Genomic DNA, 19,858 nt, shown 5'->3' with positions numbered 1-19,858 from the left:
GAACAAGAACTTCTAGGTTTTATTCTTAGGTCAGTCCCTGATAAACACAGTATCTGCATGTGGAAAATATCAGGTGCTTGGAAATTCAGAGCTGACACATTCATATCCAGAAGGTACTTATCTGAGCACCTAGTATGTGCCCAGAATTGAATGTTAATTTGAAGGCACACACAGTAGCCTGATGACCTGAATGTCAGCATAAAGAGAGGTAAACAGGACACGTGAAAGGAAGCTAGAGGTTCCCTGGGACAGAGAGGCAGCCCAGCCAGAGCTGCATGAAACAGTCCCTGCCCGTGGGAGCACACGAGGCAGTTGTGCTTGCTGCTGTGCTGGGGTTCAACTCCATGCCACACTATCCCTCCTCTGCCCACACATCTGTCTCATTCGCTTCTCCCTCTTTCCCTGCCTGCATCTCAGATTACTGCTCTGCCCTGTGTTACCTCTGTTACTGGAGGGTTTGTATCCTTTCCAAATCAGAATGGCTGTGGTGGTCCGGGCTGCAGTGACTGCTTCACACTGTGGATGCGCCTCCCTCAGCCCACTCAAGTCAGCCAGAAGTCACTAAGGCCAACCAGGGAGACGTGGTACAGATAGAGGAAGGCAGTGAAAGTCAATGGCTTTCTGAGCCTCAGAATACTTTGGGATCCAGCACATAATCCTGGCACTTAAATGGGGACATGCCAGACCCAGCTTTGGGAGATCTAAAAGAGGCCAGCGTATGCCTTCCTTCTGTCCTGGATTTGTGCCCAAAAGTCATCTACTGGCTCTGAGATGTTTCATCTCTAGAAACCATCTTTTTTTTTTTTTTTTAAGGTGGAGTCTTGCTCTGTCACCCAGGCTGGAATGCAGTGGTGCAATCTTGGCTTGGCTCACTGCAACCTCTGCCTCCCGAGTTCAAGCGATTCTCCGGCCTCAGCATCCCTAGTAGCTGGTTTTTTGTTTTGTTTTTTTTTAGTAGAGATGGGGTTTTGCCATGTTGACCAGGCTGGTTTTAAATTCCTGACCTCAAATGATCCGCCCTCCTCAGCCTCCCACAGTGCTGGAATTACAGGTGTGACCCACTGCCCCTGGCCTCTAGAAACGGTTTTAGTCCAGAACTCTGTCTTCAGATAGAATCTTAGCTGATCCAATCTGAACAAATGGGTATCTAACTTGTTAAAACCTGCCTGATCTGAGAATCGTTAACTTCCAATAACAGTTTGTTCCCAGGGCTGTTTTTCAGCCAGTACATATCTCAGGATAGCCACGTCACTTATTAAAACACTGAAATCCTTACGCGTGTGTTAGTACAGTGACTGCCCTAGGCCCTCTGAGTGTCCCACTGCCACCTGGACCCCCTCCCTAGGACAGCTTCATGACCCAGCAGCTAAAGGGTTATGGTTGGCCTCAACAAGGGGACTCATCAGGACCCTGTTCCAGAACCACCATGCCATACCAAAAGTATTGTTACCCTCCACTTGTCCCATTCTACAATGCTACCCTATTGTAAAACGTTCAACTGCTTTCTGCTAGCTACTGAATAAACGCCACTCTTCAAGGTTTTTACTGTCTTCCACGCATAACATCATCCTCTATTCTCCTTATACTCTGCTTCACCAAACTCAGCTGTTCAGTATTCTCAAATACAAACTTTCCCAGACTCTCAGTCTTTGTGACGTTACTTCTGTCTGGAATAGCCTTTCTGTATCCACCAAAATCTTACCAACTCTTCAAAATCTCCCAAAATGTCACCATTTCCATGAAATATTAGTTGGGAGAGCTGTTCCCCATTTCAAGAGGTGTCACAGAAACATATAGGTCCTATGTTTGCAAAACTTAATGACTTTTATATTACAACCATTTTGATGTAGGCACCTTAGCTCTCCTCCTAGATAAAGCTGTAGATGCTAGAAACCCCATCCTGGTCATCACACCTACCTGGCCCCACACAAGGTCTGGCTCCAGTAGACGCTAAGTCAATATTTGTGTGAATGAATGAGTGAACAGTCTCAATTCTTTTGTCCATTTTCTATTTGTTAAGGATTTTGGTTGTTTTTCTCTGAAGCCACTCCAGCTGTGGTTATATCTCCTCCTACATGTGGAGCCCAAACTGTACATCATCCACATCTTAAACTACCGGGTTATTTCATGAAGATAAAGAAGGAAGCATGTGCCCCTGTCATTACTGGTAACCCTGGAGTTTGTGACTGCCATCTCTCCACACTCTTCTTCCAGCACCAGATCCAGCACAGGGACAGGCAAATGAAAGGTTCCTGGTAACGGAGGCTGGCCTTACAGATGACAGGGAGCTGTGGGTGGTGGAGGGAGTTGGCAGGGATTGCTGGAGAGGGGAGGCGGGGTGGCTTGCTGGAAAGCAGAGCCAACAAGCTGGTTCTGGTTGCTGTGGTTGAGGCCAGGGATACAGGCCTGGGAGGTGCAGTTTTACTACCCTGGTTGACATGCAAGGGTGTGGAGGAGGGAATGCTAGCAACCCCTTTCCACCTCTCCTTTCCTAATGCCTCCCCCCTGGCTCTCCCTCCAGAGGAATAGCTCTGAGCTAGAGTGAAACCTACAGGAAAAGAGGGAACTCCGATGCAAGATATCGGCTTCATCACAACAAAAAAGGATGGGAGACAAGAAGCCAGAAACCACAGCTCCTGTCTAAATCTCATTCAATAGGGAAATCGAGAGTAGAATATCAGGGGACAGCCCAGGACAAAAAGACAATGTAGCCAAAATGATGGCTACATTGGGAAGAGGTGTCACCTCCCAGGCCCCCACCCGCACACCCTCCAAAGGAGCTCATCCATTTGGGGCTGAGTGGCGGTACAGGGGAGAACAGATTCACTGTCTTTCAGAAGGAAGAACAAGGCCCAGAGGAGGGAAGAATTCACTATGGGCAGGCAGATTTTGGTCATCAGAGGCAAGGGCTCTTCTGCGTCCAGCTGTGGCACTGGGGTGGACTCAGCCTTCCTAGTGATGTGCTGAGCTCTCCAGCCCTGGAAATGCTCATGTGCAGTCCAGTCTTAGTATCCAGACTGAAAGACAACTTGGAGATCATCTAGACAAATCATTTTCACCTGAGAAGCTGTCCTTTTCCCCTTGATTCCCCAGCTAGTTAGTGGCACAGCCAGTCTCCTCTAACTCACAGCCAGAATTATTTCCATCACCACAGAAAGGTTAGGCCATAAATATACATTTCCAACCCGAAGCAGCTCAACGACGGTCCCTAATAATTCCCTCTCTTGGGCCACAAGAGAAGGCACAGCACCACACCCAACTCTGGATAGAGGAGCTGACAGGACTATAGGTCAGAGTGTCTTCTCAGCAACTTGCTCAGTCACTCTGTCTGAGTTTCCCCAAAGCGGGAGGGAAGTGAAGGCATGGGAGGCCATGTGCCAGAACCTTGAACCTCGGCCCCTCAGTCTTGCGTTGGGCACCTGGCAGTAATGAGAGTTTCTCCAGTCCTTTTCCCAGCGATTGCAGGGTCTTTTACAGCCCCTCACACTGTCAGTTTTACTTTGTTACTCCCATCCGCAGTACGTTGAAAACCATCTGGCACCGCCATACCTATTTATGTAAAAAGGCAGAGACCATGCTCTCCTGCTGTCCTCAGAGGAAACTGAGGCATGGAATTACTAAGTGGCTTTGGCTAAGTTAAAAACAGAAGTAGGAATCTACCCGCTGCCCACTCCACCGTGCTTTCCATCCATCTCCTTAAACTGGAGAGTTTGGGAGATTGCTCAGGCTTCAGATAACTAGCAGAAGGGGCGGCCAAAACAGGCAAGGCAGGGCGCAGCGGGGAGGTGGGAGATTCAGAGGAAGAGGACTGCCTGCGCTGGGAGAGTAGTGAAGCGGGAAGGAGAGGGGACTCTCCGAGGTATCCTGAAAAAGAACCCCCCACAAGACGCCGCAGGAGAGGAAACGGAGTGAGCCAAACAGAAGGCGGTGGGCAGTTTGCGCCGCACGGACTGGAGCGCGTGCCTGGGCATGGACAGCCGAGAGCATCCCGCACACGAATCCCCAGCTAGCGCGTGGACCCTGCGAACTTCCACCGCGGGAGCCACAAGCCGGGCACGGCAGGAGGGGCCGAGTCTCTGCCAGCGTCTCGGCGGGGCGGGCGAGGAGCCTCTCTCCAGGTCGCTCGCTCTCCGAGGGGAGAAGCGAGGAGCACCCCCGGGATGCCCCGGCCCCACACGGCCAGCGGGCAGGCCCGGGCTCGGGAATTCTGCGCTCGGCCCCGCAGCTTCCCCCGCCCGCCGCTCTCCCCGAGTACGCGCGGGGCGACGCCAGGCACCTGAGGGAGAAACGGGTGGGAAATCGGGTCTGAGGATGGGATGAGAGGCGGGTCCCCCCAACGCAGGAGCCGCCGCTGCCCACCCCCACGCCCTTCGCCTCCCCTCGGCGCTACTTACTCCGATTCAGGGGACTCCCGCCGACCTGGGCCGACGCCACCAGTTCCAGATACAGAGTCCAGAGCCCCGCGGACACCAAGGCGAGCGCCAGCAGCAGCCGGAAGCGCCTCTGCAGCAGCTTCACCGGGCGTAGGAGGAGAAGGAGCCGCGCGGCCCGGGGGCTCCCCACGGCGCTGCGCCCAGGCGGCCGCCGCCGGCGCGGGCTGCAACCCCCGGAGCCGCCGCCCCCTGGCCGGGCCCCGCTCCCCGGGCGCCCCGCGTCCCGGCCCAGCGTCTCAGGGCTCCACCGTGGCCGCCTCCCCCGGCCGCTCTCCGGCAGGGCGCGGGCTCATGCTCCGGGCGCGAGGGGTCCCCGGGCTGCGCGGGCACCCCGCCCTTCTCTCCGGGAGTGGAGCCCGGCTTCTCCTCCGCGCGCGTGCTCCGCGCCGGGCTCTCCTCGCCTCGCCTCTCCCGTCGCAGGCTCGCCGCCGCCCTCTCTCGCTGCCCAGAAGGAGGCTTCCCCGGCGCACGGCCGCCCGCCTCCGCCAGTCCGGGACTGGGCTCCCGGCTCGGGCCGCTCCGGTTCGCCGCACCTGGCCCGGCCCCGGCCCCGCCCCGGCACAGGTGGGCTCCGCCCCGGAGAAGCCGGGGACAAGAAGAGGCTGTTCTGGCTTCCCTAGCAAAGCGAGAGGTGGGGCCAGAGACCTGGTGCCTCTGCCGACCGGGCACGGGTGGGGTGACGAGCGGGTGAGTGATGATCCGGACTCTGGGCGACCGAGGGAAACCGAGTCACCGCCCAGGCGCCTGACGGTGTGGCTTTAAGCAGAAGCGAAGTAGAGGCTGGTATGGGGGTGCCCAAGGCTTCAGCCTCAGAGCCTTTCGTCGCCTACAGCAATGACCCTACCCAGAGTAGACGTGATATTCGTCGGGAGATATCACTGGACACTTAACTCCGACGTAGCTTCGTCGCCCACTGGAGATTTGAAGACCTTTCTCCCCAGCCTGAACCACATCTCCGAGAGGCACCCACGGTGACCCCCAGCAAGCAGTTTTCCCAGACTGGTCAGGAATGGCTGTTTGAAGAGAGTATCTGTTTGGGGGGTTCAAAAAATGAACTTTAGAAAGAAAAGAAAGGAGCTCACTCTTAGAGTTGAAAAGATCACCAAGATAAGCCAGGCACGGTGGCTCACGTCTACAGTCCCAGCACTTCGGGATGCCGAGGCGGGAGGATCCCTTGATCCCAGGAGGTCAAGGCTGCAATGAGCCATGATTGCGGCACTGCACTCCAGCATGGGCAACAGAGTGAGACCCCATCTCAAAAACAAAACAAAACAAACCAAGAAAACCCACAATATTCCGCTCCTCTGCCTTGAGGCAGGTAAAGCATTCTTATCTGATTTAAATGAGATAATTAAAGTATCAAGGGCAGAATGAACTGCCCAAGGTCATTCAGCAGGTTACATTGCAGTTTTCTTTTCCACCGTTCTCTCTTCTGGGAAAAATGGTCAGGAGACCATGGGAAAAGTGAAGGGGTCAAAGTGTTCCTGGGCATTTTTCAAGCAAATTAATATCACACAAGTACTGTTCCAAGACAAGTTCTCACAGAATTGAGAGTCACGTTTCCCTTTTCTCTGTTCTCACCGCAGTTGGACATTGTATATCTCTGCAGGACTTTTCCTAATCGGCCTCCCACCTCCAAGCTTCCCATCTCATCCTCTCCACTGCCACCAGATGGCCTTCATAAAAAGCCAGGCTTGGTGACACGCACCTGTAGTCCTATCAGGAGGCTGAGGCAGGAGGAGTGTGAGGCTGTAGTGAGCCATGATCATGTCACTGCACTCCAGGCTGGGTGACAGAGTGAGACCTTGTCTCAAAACAAACAAACAAAAACCTCATATGTACCTACACACCTGCTCAAAAATATTTAATGGCTTCCAATGCTTATTGATTAAGATGCACACTGTAAACCCAGAATTCAAGGCCTTCCAGAACCTTCTCCAACTTTAGGTGACCACGTGAAACCTGCTCCAGCTAAAATGAGTTTATTCACTGCTCTCCAACACATTCTCTTTTCTAGTTGGTCAACTTGTACCCTTTCTCCAAGGTCCATTTCAGATTCTATAAAGCTTTCTTGGGCCAGCCAAGTCCTAAGCACCTCCTTCCTTCTTGGAGCTTTAGTAGAACTTGCCATCTGTCTCACCATCTGATATGTTGGAACTCACTTGGAGTGTGTGAGTCTTGTTTTCCTAACCTCACTATAAGGCTTCAAAAATGGGAGCTGGATTTCCAGTGGGTGCCACAATGTCCATTTAGCACTTAGGAAGGTTTGAGGATGACAGTAGCACTTTGAGCAAACATCTCCCAGAACTTTCACTGTAGTTCTTGAGCAAAGGGTGGATCCAAAGGACAATTCTCTAATTGCAGGCCCTGGAAAAGGTCTCTGAAGTTCCAAAGCCACAGATTCCTGCACTTCTCATGTTCTTCTTTGTTTCCACAAGTCCAAGATAGGGGCAGCCAGCATGTGCACAGCCTGTGCAAGCTCAGCTGAGTCATGTGGGAAATGACCGGGGCCCCTGTAAATAGAGTCCCTCTCTCATTGAGGGCAACCCAACTGGGTGTTAGGCTGAGTCATTTTAGCACTTTGTCATGGAAACAGGTGGCAGCCTTGCCACAGTTCTCTCCTCAGACTGAGAAAACTCATGCATTCACTTCAGTCAACCAAATGCTTGAAGCATCTATTATGTAGGAACTGGGAGAGATTTAAAACAGGGAGCATGCTGTTTAGTTGAGGAAAAAAGATAGTCGACAGGAAAAGAAATCTGACACTTTAAAGGCCAAATTTCTGGTCCAAACATGAATTCCAGAGGAATTTAGAAGAGGAAGGAGATCACCTTGTACCTCTTGATTTTTTGTCCTCCTCTTATTTCTATTTTGTTTTTATAACTTGAGTAGATTGTAACTTTTCTGGCTTATGGTGAAAGGATCCCAGCTGTCGAAGAGAAAAGAGGCCAGGAAATTAATGTGGCTCTCCTCTCTCCCTCTTCTCTTCCCTTCTCTGCTGTGGGTGACACCTTAGAACTGAGATATCCCTCACATTCAGACCCTGCTTGCTCCACATCCGTTTTTGACTCCTAGTGATGTTACAACAGGGGAAGATCTGAATTTTGAGGCCCGAATTTCCCAATTAGCTGAGCTCCAGAACTAAGTATATGGATTGAGGCATCATGGTGGCAAATTTTAGTAGAATAATATATTGTCACCAATGTCCATTGTGTGAATTTACCCGGATACTCACCAGTTCTTTTTATGGTTTTCACTGTCCTTTCACCCTCCCATTTCAGCTGCAGCACCTGACCCAGAATGGCCCAGGGTCACATTGTAAAAATTGTACCCAAAAGGAAAAATAATGGTAGAAGGTGTATTGCATACACCTGCAATAATGGTAGAAGGGCCTGGTCTTTGCTTGGCAAGAATATCACAGGGAGGGCAGGTCAAACCATAAATGTTCTTCTCCCAAATTACAGAGGCTATAAGAGAGGTTGACTAAAGTTTTCTAAAATGTGTCAAGCTTAGCATAGGGACCAGAAATTTCTCATTTGTGGAGAATTCAGAAGGGAAGGGTGTTTAGTGAACTATATGTATGGTGGCATGTATGCAGAGCAAGTCTGATTCTACTCTACAGGGATGTCGAAATATACTCAGTAACTCCAGTGCCCCCTGTGCCACCCATCCTTTTTCCTAAAACCTGATACCTACATTACCAGGTAGCACCTTTGAGCTTACAGAGCATTTTTACATCTATATTACATGTGTTTTATTTCTCACAACCATATGAGAACAGATGGGGAGGTAGCCTTTGCTGTTTACAGATAAGCTTTGCAAGCCTCAGTTTCTTCACATGACCAATAAATGATAGAATCAGAACCGGAACCAGATGTTTAGCCTGCTGGTCCTCTTTCCATTGTACCCAGAGAATTCCTCCTTCTCCAGCCTGATCTTCCATATCTGCATCCATATTCATACCTTATCTATCTCTATCTCTATGTATCTTATCCCTGCCTATATATACCTGTGCATGTGTTGGGCAGACTGTGTTCCATTACTTTGAGGCAATTTTTAAGAGATAAAAGAACGATGCTGAGGCCAGGCGTGGTGGCTCATGCCTGTAATCCAAGCACTTTGGAGGCCAAGGTGGGCAGATCACCTGAGGTCGGGAGTTTAAGACCAGGCTGACCAACATGGTGAAACCCCGCCTTAAAAAAAAAAAAAAAAGAACTGTGCTGGAGATAGGCACGAATACGTGCTCCCCAACTGCCAGGGCCATCCTGGCAAGCATTTATTTGTTTCATCTCTTTCAACTCATGCAAATCACGTATCCTGGAAACTCGTTTCACTGATTCCATTTTCCAGATAAAGAAATAGGCTCAGAGATGTTAAATAACTCGCTCAAGGTCATGTAATGTACGTGACCAGTCTCTTAGGGCTCAGACTCAGGCTTTCTAACTTCAGATCCAGGGCTTTTTTCCCTTTGCACATGCTACGCCCCTGGAAGTTCCCCTGCAGAAGTATATTCACCCCGGAAACTCTGAGCTCACCTTCAGCACATCCATAACTCATTCAGCCACATGATTATTCTTCTCAACTTCCCCCTTCCCACCCTCACCGAGGCTGCCTGCCCTGCTCTTTATAGAAGAGACCCTTTTTCCTAGCCCTCCTTCCATGAGTCCATCTTTTACAAATCTTTCTGTACGGTTTGCTGCTATGGAGGCCAATCCCAGAAGAGGATGGAAGCCCACACTGAATGCTTCTTATTGGCCACTTCTCTTGCTTTTCCAAACAGTTGGGCTCTTCCGTTTGGTCAATGGAAAGAATGGTATGAGCTCTGGCAAAATCTCAAGCCTCAGTTTCTCCATCTGTGGTCCTAAGTAATTTTGCAAACTAGCCTGGGAAACAGATGAATATTGCTATAGAAGCCTCTCTATAGAAGAACATGTTCAAGATTGCATGGTAAAAAGTCAAAGGAATCAGATGAGGGGAGTCAAAGAAAAGATGAAGAGAGGGCAGAGAGGTTATGCTGAGGGTCAAAATAAAGCTTATTTTCTGGGGAAAATCCCAGGCAATTCACACACTGAGAACCTCTGACTTCATCTCACTCCCAAGCAAGTGATTTGTTAATATCATCCTCAGCAAACCGTGAGGGGCGACCCAAACCAGAACTATGTGCTTTGAAGTTCTAAGTTTGGCATCTATGGCTGGGCCTTGCTTCCTCTTCAATCTGCATTATGAATGCCTCCAAATTGTTCTGATGTCTCTTTCTGCCTTCCTCCCTCAGGGAGAAGGATTCCCCAGCAAGTCAAGAGACAATTGTCCGGTCAAAAAAATTATCTTTGTCTTCTTCAGGCTTTTCAACTGAGCAATATCAATTCCTTCCAACCACTAAGGTTTTCTTTGTTGCTGACACACCCAGAAGGACATAGTGTGAACAGCGCTCTTGGTTGCTCATTAGCTGGTGCTGAGACAGGAGCCTCCCCAAAGCTCTACCTCCTCTCTCTCTGACCACCAAACTCCACTAGAAAGACATTCTCTCACCCTTCTCTAGAAAGGCAGTCTCCTGTCTGCACTCTGTAGTCTTCTGCTACAGGTACTATTGAGGAGATTTGTAGCCGAAGGTAAGGCATGATGACCCACAGCTCTGAGTAGCTTCTTCCCCACTCCCAAGTCATGGCATATGATTAATGCATGGAAGCTGTGTGGCTCCCCAAAGTGCTAGGGTAGTGCCATCCCTCTGAGTGAAGTCTTAGTGCTTCCTTCTCTTCTCCCAAGGACACATCCCACAGGCTTGGTCCCTCCCTACAACTTTGAGCAACACACATACGTGTGTCTGAGCACACACAGATGTGTGTGTCAGCATTTTCAGAACAAGGCATAGGTCCCTAGGACTCTCAGTGAAGCTGGATTTCCTACCACAATTCTTTCCTCCAGAAGAAAGAAACTCATATGCACGCCTCACTCCTGACTTCACAGTTTCTCCAGCCCCTCACAGGGCTTTTCAGTGACCACACCTTTTCTACATTTGATAATCTGTACTCCTTTTACAGGCTCTGGCCCAGAAGCCATTCAGTAAATACTCTGTAGTAATCGAGAATGTCCTTACTCCCCATTCATACGAGGCTCTGTCAACGTGAAAGACCACTCTCTTAAGGATGCTTCCCCTAAGAAAACAGAAAAGAGGCGTGGATGTTCTTCTCCCCTTGCCTCAAACACGATTGAATCCACGGCGGGGGAGCGCCGCAGCCCAGGTAAGTGGAGCGCACGGCTGTATTAACCCACCTCATGGCTTGGCTTGGGAGGAACAATGGTCCTAAAGCCGGGTACATGTGCAGAGTGCCTCAAAAGAGCTCAATTGCTCAAGCCCCAGACAGACTTCCTGAAAACCTTCTTCGTCTAAGTTCATAGGTCCAGGCCTATGAACTCTGCTGCGGGAACCCCGGCCTTGCCACTTAACACTCACTGTGGCATCTCAGCAGCGCGTCTCAGTTTCCAGACGGTGATGCTGGCTGGGCGCTGTTGAGAGGCAGAGCTGCTGGTTTCAGGTTTCTCAGCCGTGTTATCTAAGGACCGGCTGCTTGGGATTTGATCAGGGCTGGTTCAAGAGAGAGGCAGACGCCGTGTTTTCCCCAGAACAGACTCCTCTTTGAGCTCTGCTGCCACCCGGACTGGGGATGGAAGAAAGAAAACAAAAATCCCCACTGTATGTGGCTCTCTGGAATTCAGCTTGGCCCTGGAGAGGGAAAAATTAAAGAGCAACATTGCTCCTCTACCTCAGCGCCCTCTGCAGGCGGCAAGACCCATTAAAGCTGAGCTGGCCCAAGATTGGGAACGGGTTAGGGTGAGGACAAAAATAACTTCCGAACCCCTCGGCAGTGGTGGAGGTTCCCATCTCATTCCTAGGTAAAAACTCTGAGCCAAGGAGTCTGATTTAAAGTCAGTTTGCTGGCCAGGCGCGGTGGCTCACGCCTGTAATTCCAGCACTTTTGGAGGCTGACCCCACTAGTTTCAGACCAGCATGGGCAACATAGCAAGACCCCGTCTCTACAGTAAATAAAAAAATAAAATAAAATAAAGTCAGTTGGCAAGAACTGGTTGAAACAGAGCATCCTCACTGGCTAAGCTATAAAGAAAGAAAACAAACCCAGTTTAGTGATTTGGGACAAGACTGTTGGTGAAACTACATAGTCATATGGTGAAGTTTTCCATTTTGTTTTTCTAGCCTCTCATATGTTTGCCACCTACACGCTGTGTGGGTGGTGGAGGTGGTCAAGACAGGTATATTTGTTTTGTTTTGTGGTTTTTTTTTCTCTGTCATGCAGGCTGGAGTGCAGTGGCACAATATATGGCTCCCTCCAGCCTCAACCTCTTAGCTCAAGTGTTCTTCCCTCCTCAGCCTCCTGATTGGCTGGGACTACAAGCATGTACCACTATGCCTGGCTAATTTTTTTTCCCTCTTTTTTTGAGACGGGGTCTTGCTCTGTCTCCCAGGCTGGAGTGCAGTGGTGCAATCTCGGCTCACTGCAACCTCTGCCTTCTGGGTTCAAGCAACTCTCGTGCCTCAGCCTCCCAAGTAGCTGAGACTACAGATGTACGTCACCACGCCTGGTTGATTTTTGTATTTTTAATAGAAATGGTATTTTGCCATGTTGGCCAGGTTGGTCTCAAACTCCTGGCCTCAAGTGATTTGCCTGCCTTGGCCTCCCAAAATGCTGGAATTACAGATGTGAGCCACTGTGCCTGGTCCTTGGTTACATTTTTTTTAACTTAAATTTTTTGTAGATATGGGGGTCTTGCTATGTTGCCCAGGCTGGTGTCAAACTCCTGGGCTCAAGCAGTTTTCCCACTTCAGTCTCCCAAAGTGCTAGGTTTACAGACATGAGCCACTGCACCCTGCCAAGGCAGAAGAACCTTTTAGAAGCTCCAGGGCATTGAGTTCATGCCTGTAATCACAACACTTTGGGAGGCTGAGGTGGGCTGGTTACTTGACCCCAGAAGGTAGAGTCTGCGGTGAGCAGTGATTTGCACAGCACTCCAGTCTGGGTGATGGGGCGAGACCCTATATCAAAAATTAAATACATAACAAAGATTCTTCTCCCTTGATGAGGATTCTGCTCTTCAGACAGGCGTCTTACCCTAAAAAGAGGGCTGCCAGAGCAGGCCAGTGGGAGATGTGCCTGGTAAAGCCTGGCATTGTGGCATTCCAGGTGTTATCCAGGTGTTCACAGGAGTATTTCACACTCTGAGTTTTCCTTCAGAGAATGTAGAAAGTGACCTCAGAGACTTCACATTAGTCTCTGAATTGTTTTTGTAATCTAGGTCAGATGTCCTTTGCTCTACATTTTCAGATCCCAGTGTTATGTCAGCTTTCTAAGATGAATATATTGCTTTCAGGAATTTTTTCCTTTAAATGCCACACTATTCTCAAGGGAGATTTCTCCAGCCTTTAGAGACCTATAGGAAAGGAAACCCCACAGCATTCTCACTGTAGAGGAGAGTCACAGGTAGCGTCATGGAGAGGAATGCCAACACCTCAGGAGAGGATATAGGTGCCTTGTGAAAAGAGCCCCAAGTCAAACTCCTGGAAACACCAAAACTGGTGGGACAAGCAGAAGCAGAATCAGAGGCCAGGAGCAGGCAAGTGCAGCAGGCACAGAAGTCAGACTAGGACAGAGACCTAGGAAGCAGGGAGAGCCAGAGGCAGTGTCAGTGCATGGATGGGCAGGCAGCTCTACATTTTCAGATCCCAGTGTTATGTCAGCACATGATCAACACTCAGGAGGCAAGGGCAGGAGACTGGGTGGGAAGCACCCAGATAGGAGAGAGGTGAGTCCAACTGACTCAAGGTGAAATATAGAATCCGCCCTGGTACCACGGCTCATGCCTGTAATCCCAGCTCTTTGGGAGGTTGAGGCAGGAAAATCACTCGAGGCCAAGAATTTGAGACCAGCCTGGTCAATACAGTGGGACTCCATCTCTATGTAAAGTTTTAAAATCAATAAAGAAATAAAAGTGAAGGCCAGGTGTGGTGGCTCATGCCTGTAATTTCAGCACTTTGGGAGGCCCAAGCAAGTAGATCACCTGAGGTTGAGAGTTTGAGACCAGCCTGACCAACACAGAGAAACCACATCTCTACTAAAAATACAAAATGAGCCAGGTGTGGTGGCAGGCACCTGGAATCCCAGCTACTCAGGAGGCTGAGGCAGGAGAATTGCTTGAACCCAGGAGGTGGAGGTTGCGGTGAGCCGAGATTGTGCCTTTGCACTCCAGCCTGGGCAACAAGAGTGAAACTCCGTCTCAAAAAAAAAAAAATATGCAGGGGAAGAAATATTGAATTTCAAAGATGAGGACAAAAGAGTCCGGCTTCAGGAAATGAGCAGAGAACACGTAGAGAACGAAGAGTTTCCTAAGGTCATTTTTGGGGGGAAGGAGTTCATTGCTTTGACATGAAACAAGCAGGAGAACCTGTCTGCACACAGAGAACAGAGCTGTTTTCCACAGAAGTTTATCAGGTGCTGGCCTAGCCTAGGGAGTGACATGAGAGATGAGGCTAGCATGAGGAATGTTATTTCTCCACCTCTCTAATTTAAGTAAAAAAACCTCAGGCACACTGGTTCAATCTGCACTGATTACTGAGCTTTGGGCCAAATGAAACCTTACAAAATGTGCATGACAATACTACTTAGGCTTATTCCTAATTGGGATCCCTCTATTTAATATTAATTATCCTTCCCAAATGCCAAGGCAAGGTTGCCAATTAAGAGACTCTGGAAGAGTCAACGAAAGCAATATTGAAATCGTTCATTTAAAGTCAGCACTGCTGTTGTTAAACTCTGAGAATGTGACCACTGTGGGCCAAAGGGAAGGAAAATGTCATAAGACAACGCAAGGCTAATCACAAACATTGTGGTCCTGTCTAGAATTACCAGGACTCACTAGCTGCACACTGGTGAAAAAGGAGTGAGTCACAGATTGGGGGTAAACTGGGCAAAATGTGCAGAAGATCCCTGTACTATTTCTTAGAACTGCATGTGAATCTACAATTATCCAAAAAAAAAATAGAAAGATGAGCTGAATCATCAAGGAGAAGAAAGTAAATATTTGTCCAAACTGAAAAAAAATATGTTTAGCAGAACAACTCAAGATGTATCTATTATAATGATTCATATATATATGAGTCTATTCTGTTCATGTGTCAACACAAGTTATTTAATTAATTAATTAATTATTATTTTTTCAGATATGGGGCTTCACTCTGCAGCCCCGGCTAGAGTGCAGTGGCCTGATCATAGCTCACTGCAGCTTCAACCTCCTGGGCTCAAGCGATCCCCCTGCCTCAGCCTCCCAAGTAGCTAGGGCCATAGGCATGCACCACAATACCCAGATAGTTTTTTCTATTTTTTGTAGAGGTGGAGTCCCACTATGTCCCTAGGCTGGTCTCAAACTCCTGGCCTCAAGTGATCCTCCCGTCTCGACCTCTCAAAGTGCTGGGATTACAGACAAGAGCCACTGTGCCTAGCCCTAATTTTTTAAAAAATGGAGCGGCTGGCTCAGCCTGAAAAAAAAGAGGCCAGGCAGCTGAAGAGGCAAAAAGAGAGCCGAGATCTGCAAACATAAAAAATCATAGCTGCTACTTGGAGTTTGAGTTCCCAGAAGGCTGTTCTGGCAAGGATGGTGGGTTTCTCAGTGACAAGCTGACTCCACAGGCACCTACATAGGTGCCTGCATTCACTTAGGATGTGAATATTCTCATCTAGCAGTTTTCCCAAGAAGGGCATCATCTCCAAAATGAGGGATTTCCTACACACAATAACAAGGGTGCGCTGTGATGTCATCTTAAATGTGAGGCAATGACGTGATTAATCTCTAGAAGTCTAGGTTGTGTTCACAGTTGCTTTTTGTATGGCTAACTTGAAAATAAGCTTCCAACCAGTCCAGGAGTGGACTATCTCAGCTTAAGCTCATAAAGCAATGTTTTCACGTGGAGAGATTTCAAACGCCCTTCCCAAACGTTTTCTTTGCAGGGCCTCCCTTCACTTCGCAGCCAAACCCTCCTTCCAGCTCTATCTCTTCACCTGCCTTTTTTCCTGCTGCTCTGTCTATTCTAGCTCTGTTTGGCTCCATGCCCTTACCTACTTAGGGAGTTAGAAGGGCAGATGAAGCAAACTGTGACTTGCTGCGATCCTAGACACTTTTTCCCTGGCAGGCAGTTCAACTCAATAAATCCTTCATCAAGACCTACTCCTGACAACTCTATCATTCGTCCCCTGCCAGCTCCCTTCAATCTTTCCGGCGTTCGCTCTTCTCAAGCTCCTTGTCACATCAACGCCCTATCTCACTTTCAGTGGAGGACTTGACTTTATTTCCTCTCTGAAAACAGGGTAGCTACCCTTAGAGTTTTTATGCTAACTCATATGCTCTTACTGCACCCATCAGTACAAGCGCTCCCCCAGCCTCTTACTTAGCAACCCCTCTCACTCTTTTGGCTTTTCCCTTTTAGCCTGCAAATACAATTAAGTCTTCCCCAGCCTAAAATTATCAAAACTCCCCTTTTTTGGCTTTATCAACTCTGAAGCTATTTCCCATTTTCCTTCTGGCCTCATCCCTCAACCTAATGTAAGCCAACTTTCATCTCTACTTCAATGAAATTGCTCTAAATTCACCTGCTGCTAAATCCCAAACCTCAATTCTAATTTACATGATTCTTCTAGAGCGTTTGACAATGCTCCCAACCATTGACTTGAAGTTCTCAGTCCCCGAGTTTCCAGAACACTATGTTCCTGTTATTCAGACCAGCCCTTTCTCACTGGCTACCGCTCCTCTTACTATTAAGGGTTCTCCTCTTTGACTCTCTTGTCTTCTTATTCTGTATGCTTTTCATCTTGGATCTCATCCACATCCGATTACCTTCTATATGTTAGAATTCCAAATCTTTAATACTAACTTATCTTCCAGATCTCTATTCCCAAATTTACTAGAAACAGGCTGCTTCTCCTAAACATTGAAGCTCACTTAATGGTGTCACTGGACACATGGCACTTCAAGCCAGAAACTTTGACGTTAGAAAATTATCCTTTTTTCCCTTTGAGATACAGTCTCACTCTTGTTGCCCAGGCTGATGAACAGTGGCACGATCATAACTCACTGCAACCTCAAAGTCCTGGACTCAAGCAGTCTTCCCTCCTTGGCCTCCTGAGTAGCTAGGACTACAGGCGCGAGACACTGTGCCTGTCTAATTTTGTTGTTGTTGAGACAAGGTCTCACTCTGTTACCCAGGTTGGTTTCAAACTCAAACTCCTGGGCTCAAGCGATCTTCCCACCTCCTTAACTCTTCCCTAACTCACATCTCATCCATCACAAAGATAGGATGACCATTCTACTCCTAAATGATCTGCAAATCTGTTCCTTTCTCTTTCTTCTCAATGTCTCCCTTTAGCTTAGACCCTGAATTTCTCTTCTGGATGAGGACAGCGCCATCTTTTTCCTTTCTGTTCCTAGATACAGTGAGTGATGATAGTGCAATCTGCTATGTTGCAAATATTACAGTCTTAGTAGCCCAGCTAACGTGGTGTGGGTGGAGAGGCAGTGAGAATCATAAGACTGGACCAAAAATAACATAGCCAGAGACTATTTTATGTTGTGAAAAATCACATAATTTATATGGATAAGCTGGGCATGGTGGCTCACGCCTGTAATCCAAGCACTTTGGAGGCCAAGGCGGGTGGATCACCTGAGGTTGGGAGTTCAAGACCAGCCTGACCAACATAGTGAAACCCCGTCTTTAAAAAATAAATTTTAAAAAAAGGTTATATGGATAAAAAGGTGACTTATTACCAGGTTACTCATATATACAGTTAAAAGACAAAGTTTAAAATGCAGAGCAAATGATAATGATGGGACTTTTCAAGGATCTTTTGCACTATCCTTTGATTGATTCCTGCAGATAATGCAATAAATCCTAGAATTAAGTGATTGTGCCTTAGCTTGATCTGAAATACAAACATTTACCAGGAAATAAACATTTCATATATTTATTATTTCATGATACTTTTACCCCCTCGCCTGCTTTGAGACAGAGTCTTATTTTATAGCAGAGGTGCAAACATGGCTCACTACAGCCTCAACCCCCCAGGTTCAAGTGATCCTCCGGCCTCAGCCTCCCACGTAGCTGGGATTACAGACGTACACCACCACACCCAGCTAACTTTTGTAGTTTTTGTAGATGGGTTTTTGCCATGTCGCCCAGACAGGCATGGACCTCCTGGGCTCTAGCAAGCCTCGGCCTCCCAAAGTGTTGAGATTACTAAATTACTGACGTAAGCCACCACACCCTGACCCCCTTGCCCCTAATTTTTAAGAAATGAGTTTGTATTTCAAATTATTTTTCATGCATGACTTTATATCACAAAATATTTGATTAAGTTGTTTTTCTCTAGTTTTAAGTAAACCCGAACATTTTCAATTGATTCAAAGCATCTTTGAATATTTAACAGGTCTGCATAATTGTATCAAATAAAATTTCATGCCATTTCTTATGCCTTATATTACATAGCTCTGTCTCCTGCACTTGCATTTCCCCAAACATTCTGTTCTTCAATGCCTTCATATATGTTGTCCCTCTGCCTACAAAGTCCAGCTTCTTGTCTGTCTCCAAATTCACTTTTGAAGTTCAGTTCACATGCAACTCCTGTGAGTCGCCTTCTCTGTTGCTTTCTATAGAGCACCGATAGCACTGCACTTCATTACTGAGTTTTTTCTATGTTTATCTTCCCCACCAACCTTTGGAGGACAAGTGTGATAGTGTTCTCTGTAAATTTAAGATCTAGTATAATTTCTAGAACATAAAAAGCACTTAAGGGGCCAGGTGCAGTGGGATGCTTGTAATCCCAGCATTTTGGGAGGATGAGGCAGGAGGACTGCTTGAGGTAGGAGCTCGAGACCAGCCTGAGAACATAGTGAGACTCTACCTGTACAATTTTTTTTTTAAGTAGCTGGATGTAGTGGCATGCACCTGTAGTCCCAGCTACTTGGGAAGCTGAAGTGGGAGGATTGCTTGAGCCCAGGAGTTCAAAATGGCAGTGGGTTTTGATTGTACCACTGCCCTCCAGCCTGGGCAACAGAGCAAGACCCTGTTTCTTGAAAAACAAAACAAAATAAATAGCACTTAAGAAATAAATTACTGAATGAAGAAATGAATTGCATTAAATATATCACGAGATCCAATTAGCAGTAGTGAGCAATTGATAAGTCAATTGAAGCCAAAATATAGGTAACAACTAATTGTAACTGAATGCCGACTATATATAGGCACCAGACTAAGCCATTTCATGGAGGTTGTTTTGTTTTGCTTTGTTTTTAAATTGACATAGGCTGGGTGTGGGGGCTCATGCCTATAATCTCAGCACTTTGGGAGGCCAGGGCAGGATTGCTTGAGTCCAGGAGTTCAAGACCAGGTTGGGCAACATAGCAAATCCCCTTAACAAAAAAATACAAAGGTTAGCTGAGCATGGTGGCATGTGCCTGTAGTCCCAGCTACTAAGGGAGCTGAGGTTGAGGCTGCAGTGAGCCAAGGTTGAGCCACTGGACTCCAGCCTGGATGACAGCGAGATCACATCTAAAAAAAAAAAATTGATATATAACCCACATACCACAAAATTCACCCTTTTAAAGCATTCAATTCAGTGGTTTTTAAAGTATCTTCACAGTTTGACAGCAATCATCACTAATTCTAGAATATTTTCAACACTTTAAAAAGAAACCACAAACCCATTAGCAGTCACTTCTTATTGCCCCCTCTTCTCAGCCCTTGGCAACCACTAATCTACTTTCCACATGGATTTGCCTATTCTGGATGTTTCATGTGTATGGGAATCACACAATATGTGGCCTTCAATTTCTGCCTTCTTAGCAGAATGTTGCAAGGTTCCCCCATGTAATAGCATGTATCACTACATCATTCCTTCCCATGGCTGATAATATTCCGTTATATGCATATACCGCATTCTGTTTATCCATTCACCAGCTTATAGAGATTTGGATGGTTTCCACTTTTGGCCTATTATTAATACTGCTATGAACATCTATGCACAAGATTTTGTGTGGGTGTTGTTTTTTATTTATCTTGGGTATATACTTAAGGAGTAGAATTGCTGGGTCTTATGGTAACTCTATGCTTAACTTTTTGAGCAACTGCCAGACTGTTTTTCGAAGGGGAAGCACCATTTTACCTTCTCACCAGCAATCTATGAGGCCTCTAGTTTCTCCACATCCTTATCCACCCTTGGTACGGACTTTTTGGTTAGAGCCATCCTAGCGAGCATTAGTTTCCATTTCCTTAATGTTGAGCATCTTTCCATGTACTAACTGGTCATCTGTGTATCTTTTTTCGAGAAATGCCTATGCAGATCCCTGGCCCATTTTTAAATTGGGTGTATGTT

At 47.5% G+C, this 19,858-nt stretch overlaps 1 protein-coding gene and 1 long non-coding RNA gene across 4 annotated transcripts in view; both read right to left on the bottom strand.

Moving 5' to 3' along the window:
- Window positions 1-4,931, bottom strand: part of LOC128928084 (dynein axonemal heavy chain 5-like) — a 62,027-nt gene extending 57,096 nt beyond the window's left edge. For both annotated transcript variants that reach the window (XM_078355233.1, XM_078355234.1), the window contains exon 1: window positions 4,395-4,931. The gene's annotated coding sequence lies outside the window, so the exon portion shown is untranslated. The remainder of the gene's footprint in view (window positions 1-4,394) is intronic.
- Window positions 1-19,858, bottom strand: part of LOC128931288 (uncharacterized) — a 685,153-nt gene that overhangs the window by 435,333 nt on the left and 229,962 nt on the right. The window lies entirely within an intron of this gene.

The sequence above is a fragment of the Callithrix jacchus genome, chromosome 18 (genome assembly GCF_049354715.1).
Source record: "Callithrix jacchus isolate 240 chromosome 18, calJac240_pri, whole genome shotgun sequence".
NCBI classification, from domain to species: domain Eukaryota; kingdom Metazoa; phylum Chordata; class Mammalia; order Primates; family Cebidae; genus Callithrix; species Callithrix jacchus.
This window is presented reverse-complemented; position numbering and strand designations above follow the sequence as displayed.